The sequence below is a fragment of the Panicum virgatum genome, chromosome 7K (genome assembly GCF_016808335.1).
Source record: "Panicum virgatum strain AP13 chromosome 7K, P.virgatum_v5, whole genome shotgun sequence".
Taxonomy (NCBI): Eukaryota; Viridiplantae; Streptophyta; class Magnoliopsida; order Poales; family Poaceae; genus Panicum; species Panicum virgatum.
Window position 1 is genome coordinate 15948929 of NC_053142.1, and position 7417 is coordinate 15956345.

At 45.8% G+C, this 7417-nt stretch overlaps 1 non-coding gene across 1 annotated transcript; it reads left to right on the plus strand.

Annotated features, from left to right (window-relative positions):
- Window positions 1–6441: 6441 nt before the first annotated feature.
- LOC120643188 lies at window positions 6442–6550 on the plus strand. The gene has a single exon (XR_005662878.1). It is a non-coding gene; the product is annotated as a small nucleolar RNA R71 (small nucleolar RNA).
- The last annotated feature ends 867 nt before the right edge of the window (window positions 6551–7417 follow it).

Here is a 7417-nt window from a genome sequence, read left to right on the forward strand (position 1 = left end):
AGCACTAGGTGCTAATCAGCGGGTTGATTGGGCTACTAAGATAGTTGAAGTGATGAGAGATCAGTTCAGTTTAAAGCCAAAGCAGCAATCTCTAATGTATAAGACTCCGTACCCGGCTGCTTATGACCAGATCTCGTTTCCTCACAAGTACAAGATACCTGATTTCACCAAGTTTTCAGGACAAGGGGATGTCTCCACAGTTGAGCATGTTAACAGATTCATAATGCAATGTGGCGAAGCAGCGAATCAAGAAGCATTGAGGGTGCGGTTGTTCTCTATGTCTCTGTCTGGATTGGCTTTCACATGGTTTACTACATTGCCATCCAATTCCATTTTATATTGGGCCGATCTGGAGAAACAGTTTCATCAGTTCTTCTACTCTGGTGTATGTGAGATTAAGCTGATAGATTTGACCAGTCTGAGAGAGAAATGATGAATCAGTGACTGCATTCATACAAAGGTTCAGAGATGCGAAGAACGGTGCTATAGTTTTGTGTTGTCTGATCAACAATTGGCAGAAGTTGCTTCTCAGGGGTTGTTACCACACATCTAGGAAAAGTATGCCTCACAGGAGTTTGACAGCATCAGCCAGATGGCTCATAGGATGACTGGAGAAATTCGACCTTATGAGCAAAAGAGAAGTAATTTTTCAGAAAAAGGTCAATTACGCTGAATGTTCTGATTCCGATGCTGAAGAAGAAACAGTTGCATCGGCAGAGTGGGTTCAGAACAACAAGAAGCCAGTCTCGTGTCCGTTTGGGAAGAAAGAACCTCAAAAGTATGGGTTCGATATTACAAAAGCTGATAAGATCTTTGATTTGTTGCTGTCTGAAGGACAGATCAAGTGGCACAATGCAACATCTCATGATACAAATGAGTGCAAAGTATTTCATCAGCAGATACAATCAGCTATTGAGCAAGGGAGACTCAAGTTTGAAGTTCCCAAGAAGCCGATGAAAATTAATCAGCATCTGTTCTCTACCAACATGGTAGATATCGATGGAAAGAAAAATGTGCTGCAAACTAAAGTGTTGACGTCACAATCGGCCAAAGAATTTGGAGTTGTTGATCCTAAAGCTCAGGTATCAGCTGGTGTCGTCAAAGGAAAGAAGCCACTGGAAGAAGCTGAATGTTCTGCAGCACCGCAGAAGAAAGTTACATCTCAGATGCTGTTGAACAAATTCCAGCGTGATCGTGAAAGGCAGCAGCGTAGAGAAGAAGGTATATGTTGCAATGAGGAGCATTGGAAGTGTCCTTTCTTCATACATTGCTGGGAGGAAGGCCTGACTTTGCCATCGGTTGATAATTGTCCTGAGTGCAATGGCTTTTATTGTGTTAGACAATCGTATAAAAGGTCGCGTTGTGATGATGGGCCTCATCGGTTAAGAAATATGATGTCCAAGGACATGGTAGAATTCATGAATGAGCATATTATATATCAGTTTGGTATTCCTCAAACTATTACAACCGATCAAGGGACTATGTTCACTTCTGGGGAATTCAAAGAGTTTGCTACCAGCATGGGAATTAAATTGTTGAATTTTTCTCCATATTAGGCCCAAGCCAATGGTCAAGCAGGAGCATCCAATAAAGGAATCATAAAACTGATCAAAAAGGAAAATTGATGAGCAACCGAGATGTTGGCATACTACGCTTCATGAAGCTTTGTGGGCATATTGGATGGCTTGTCATGGTGCTACAAAAATGTCCCATTATCAGTTGGTATATGGACATGAAGATGTTCTCCCTTGGGAATTAAAAACAGGCTCTAGACATTGAATATTCGACATTGATGAAAGATGAATTGGAAGATGTAGCTGGCCATTGATTAAATGCTTTGATCAATGTGGAGGCAAATAAAGCTAGGATAGCCAGATGGTATGATAAGAAAGTCAAAGTTAAAGCTTTTGCCCAAGGAGATTTGGTCTGGAAATTAATTCTGCCGATAGGATCAAAAGACTCAAAATTCGGCAAATGGTCACCAACGTGGGAAGGGCCATACAGGGTGAATCGGTGTATCCCTGGTAATACTTATATCTTGGAGACACTCGAAGGATAAGAATTTTCTAGAGCTCTTAATGGGAAATATTTGAAGAAATATTATCCTAGTATTTTGGTAGATGCATAGCCGATTCATTATTGCATCGGTTATTTTATGGCTGATACGATATGTGTCGCCCTTAGTGCAAAAATATTCAACACAAAAGATTAATTTTGTGTTTTATACTTTGGGTTCAGTTAGCTTGGAGTTCGCTTTGTTCTATCAAGAGATTGTTGCAGAAATAGTAGAACAAGTGGAATTGATGAAGGAGAGATCTGATCCATTGATTCATTAATTTTGTTTACAAAGGCCGATCTGCAGATCAGGCCATTACATTGGATCTACTCCTAAATTTAGTCATCGGCAAAGACATTGCCGATGACTGCCTCGATAGTAACATCCTCAGCAATGGCTGAGGCCGCCATGCTAAGGTCATCGGCGAGCTCTTCGAACTCCTCTCGCTCCTCGCCTTTAGGGAAGATTGGCTCCATGAGTCGGAGGTCACAACCGGTCTGGAAATGCGCCGTGGCAAGAGCCACGGAGGTACCTCGGCAAAACCCGTGCCTGGCAACTTCCCGGACGCGGTTGGGGACGTCCTACAAACGGGCGACGACGGTGTCGCCCCGCGCATTCACCGTGTTTGTCACGGTGGCGGCTGCGGCATGGAGAGCCTGGACCTCCGACTCCTGAACTGAAAGAAGAAATCAAGAACAGAAGGCAGATGATGAAAAAGTTGTTGTGTCGAAGAAGGCAAACTTACATGCGACTATGGAGTCGGCGGCGGTGAGCTGGGCACGAATGACCGCCCGGTCAGATTGCACCACCTCTAGCTCGGCGGCGAGGCACTGAGACCTCTTGGTCTCCTCGGAGTAGTTCTGGCGAGCCTCGTCCTTTTCCCGGAGAAGCCCGCGAATGTACTCCCGGGTGTCCTCGTCGAGGTCGTGGAAGGGTCTCTCCGGCTCGGAGGAGTCTGAGGATGACGGTTCGTCATCCCTGTAGGAATCGAAAGGCCAAGAAGTCAGATCTAGTCAAAGGTGGGACCAACTGATGTAGAGAAGAAGGTACATTACCCATGGCGGCGGCAGATCACCGGAGGTTGGTCGGTGGAGCTTGTTGACATTTCTTAGTGCAATTACTAGGAATGGTTTAATCCTTAGCAAGAGGGATGGTTAGCGAACTGCAATTATACAAATGATACCCCGTGTTTGGCAATGGGATTTCATTTGCATAACCAAGCGAAAAGAAAATCAAGGAGTTATCCGGGCCATTCTTGAGTGTGTGGCCTTGAACCAAGTACGCCTCATCGATCATAACATGGGGCTCCTCAATGAAGGGAACGGGGTTCCCATCTAAGATTCCCATGTTTGATGCGATGTGGGTAACCAAAGAAGTGCATTTAATAGGACCCGTCGTCCGAAAATTTGTGAGCCATTGCTTAACCGTTGCTTGTGCGTGGGAGATTCGGATTTTGTTGACCATGGAGTATAATATCATCAACTCATCGTTCCGCACTGGTCGTGGATCATCTCTTGGAAAGAGAGTGATAGCCACCCACTTGTGCACCAAACGAAGAGTCGGATTATGAATGTCATTGCACCGAGGTGCAAACTTACCATGAACAACATGACCCAAAATCAAACCCCAAAACTCATGTCGATCAAAACCGCGGCAAGCTTTTGCAAGGGAAACTAGCAAGCGCGCACTAAAACCAAGGAGGTGACTGAAATTTATCCAATTAAAATAGCTATCAACTCCAAAAAGTTGGAAAGAAACACCATCATCCACCTCCCGAAGAGTGCAAAGAAACTGGATGGTGAGGAGACGAGAACCATTCTCCTCAACGGGCACAAAACCATCCCATCCAACCGCATGCCAAACACGAGTGAAGTCAATGTCCATACCTATTTTCTCGAGAAGGTCCGGATCGAAGGCTCTGGTATGAGCAAAGCTTCGACTCTTGATCATGGCGTAGGCTTGATGCACGCGGTCATCTCGCAAGTCAAGGTACGGTGCATCATCTTCATCTATCTCCATGTCCTTGGCTTGCGGTTCTACAGCTTGCTCCTTGAACTGTTCTTCTTGTTCATTAATCCATCGTAGTCGGTGTTGGTGCAGGTTCGGGGGAATGATGAGAGCTCGACTCGCCCTGCAAATGGGATGAGCCCAACCTCATCATCCTCTTGAGAGCTCTGAAAATTTTCCGTCCTGCACCTCTCATGTTTGCAACAAGAATGAACAAGAACAAACGAGAACAACCCGATTCAGGTTACGTTAGTGAAATGAAAATGAAACTCTTACCCGAAAGTTGTTCCTTCGAATATGTGATCAATCTTGCTGCAAAGAATTGAGAGAGAGAGTGTTCTTACAATCAAACTTGAGCCAAAATTCAAAGGAAACCCGAGCAAGAATGTGTGAGAGGGAGTGAGAGTGAAGAGAGTGAGCATGAGAGCTCATCAGTCCTCTCTCGGCCTCTATTTAAAGGAATTTGGGCGAGTGCACCCGAGGAGGAGCCAGGCACAACGGTTAGGTAGCCGTTGGAGAAGGTGGGGCCCAGGAGCCATTGGCCCTGGGTCGGCCGACCTGTGGGGTCGGCCGGCCCAGGGTGGGCCCCCTGGTGCCCCCCTTTGGCCATGTGCTTCCTCAATGCTTAAAAATTTTGAAAATATGGTGCACGGCCAAAAGTTTGCTCGAAAAGATGTCCAAATTATTTTTTTCCCAAAGGATTTTAAAACTCAGAAAATATTTTTGGTCTTTTTGTAAAAAGGGAAAAGTGCTTGAAAAATTCCAGCATGCAGAAAACAATTTTTGAAAATTTCAAACATGCAGTGGAGAAAAACAAATAAGGTGCAAAGAAAATTTTGAAAAGCGGATGAAAGCAAATATGAGATAAGTACCAATTTACCTTTGGCAAGGGCGCGTCATTTATAGTCTGACGTGCACGACTTTTCTCCATCGTTCTTACCATTCGTCAGCTCATCCTGGAGAACTGGACGAAGCCGAACTCTCGACCTTTCGCCATACCTTCATTGCCTTCTTCTTTCTTTTAGGCGCGACGGGTCGTTGTTCTGGCAGGGGTTCTGGTGCACCCCAGAGTGCTTGCTCTTCACTGTCTTGTTGAATCATGAAACACTGCTCTTCCTTCTTCTTGAACCTGAAAAACATATCCTCCCTTCCGACACAAAAATGGATTTCTCCCTTTTCGACATCGATCCTTACCTTGGCAGACCTTAGAAAAGGTAGCCCATGTACGAGGTCAACTCCGAGGTTGCCCTCCATATCCATTACCACAAAGTCGGCAAGGACGAAGGAGTCTCGTACTCGTACAAAGATGTGTTCGGTTATCCCTTCAGGATACCGAATAGTTGAATCTGCAAGCTGTACGAGCATGGTTATTGGAGAAAAAGCAGGATATTCAAATGCTTCATATATTACCTTGGGCATTATGTTTACGCTTGCCCCCAGATCGCATAGGCATCGCTCGAAGTGTTTGATGTAGATCGAGCAGCTGATCATGGGGACCCCTGGATCCTCTTGCACTGCTGCCACCATGCCATCCCAGATGTCGTTCCTTGGGGGAGTGTACCTGCCTGCATGGTTATTGCGTGGTGGCCTCCGGACGAGTTACCCCGTCCGGTAGACACCATGCTGACATTCTCAACAGGAGGCTCGGGTTGCCCTGGGATCTTCCCGCTCTCAACAGTATGTAAAGCAACAGCAATTTGTGCAAGCTGGGTTTCGATCATTTTGTTGAAACTTAACTGATTTTTTAGCGTAGAAGTCAAAGTTTCAAGCTTTACATTTAAACTTTCCAGGGATTTATCATTGGCCAAGAGTTTTTTATTTATATTTTCGTTAATTTTTACTTGGCCAAGAACAAGTTCTCTCAAGGGAGGTTGATTTGAATTGAAATTCAAATTATAAGAAGAATTATAGTTGTTACCTCTCTAAAAAGGTGGACGTGGCTGGTTCCACCCCTGGCCTCCTTGTGGTGGACGGTACCCGTTGTTGTTGTTGTTGAGGTGGGCGTTGTCTTCACGGGTTTCGGGGCAGTCATTCCCCGAATGTCCTTCATTACCACAGACTTCGCACGTGAAGTGCGATTCCATGGAACGAGCGTAGTTTTCTCTATGCTTCTTGAATTCGGCCCTCTCGCCGAGATGCTTCAGTAGGAGGTCCAGCTTGGCAACGATCATATCCGTCTCCTTGACGGTATGCATGCCCTTCGTATGGGTTGGAGTCATTCATCGCTCCACCCCTGATTGGAGACCATCTTCTCGACCAATTCTTTTGCTTTGGCGATAGTCAGGTCGAGGAAGGCTCCTCCAGCAGCGACATCAATATTGGCTCGAGATGTCATTGTGAGCTTGTTGTAGAAGCTTTGCAGGACGAGCCACTCGTCCATGCCATGATGAGGACAGGCCAGGATGTATTCCTGCAGCCTCTCCCAAACTTCTGGGATGGATTCCATCCCTGTCTGCTGGAAACTTGAAATTCTCCCGCGCAGGGCATTTGTTTTGTCCAACGGGAAGAATTTTGTAAGGAACACTTTGGAGCATTTGGCCCAGGTGTCGATGTATTTTTCCTTGTAAAACCACTATTATACCTTCCCTAGGAGGGAAAAGGGAAACAGATGAAGCTTGACAGTGTCGGCGGCGACACCCCGTATGACAACGGTGTCGCAGAGCTCCAGAAAATTCTGCAAATGTGCATTTCCGTCCTCATTTGGCTTGCCACAGAATGGGCTAGCCTGCACCATGTTGATGAGGCTTGATTTGAGCTCAAAGTTCACGTCCCCGACATTGATGTTGGGGCCAGTAGCCACATTATCGGTGGAGGGGATGGAGAACTCGCGGAGAGTCTTTTCAGCCATAACATCAAGAACGAGTGGTGCTTTCGAAACGGGTTCCTGTGCCGGGAGGATAGCGAGAGGAGGAACGACGCGAGGTCGTGCCCTTCTCACGAGCTTCTCTGGATTATCTGTGTAGTTTTTCGGCAGGGAGAAACGAGTCATACACTACCATTGTCTTCTTTCAAATCAAAAAATAAAAGAAGACATAAAGTGAAATTAGCCTGAAAGAGTAAAGACTATATCATGAGTACAAGGCCTAAGTTAATATCAGCACAACATCTTCGTTCACATGCCGTCCCTGGCAACGGCGCCAGAAATGCTTGTTGACATTTCTTAACGCAATCACTAGGAATGGTTAATCCTTAGCAACAGCACCAGAAATGCCTGTTGGCAGTCCTTAGTGCAATCACTAGAAATGAGGGCGCCGAACCCATCCTAGCAACTGCACCCAAGGGGTGCCACTCTCGTGGTATAATCAATACGATTACATATGGATCCGCAAGTGCACGGATATACCATTGTAGCAT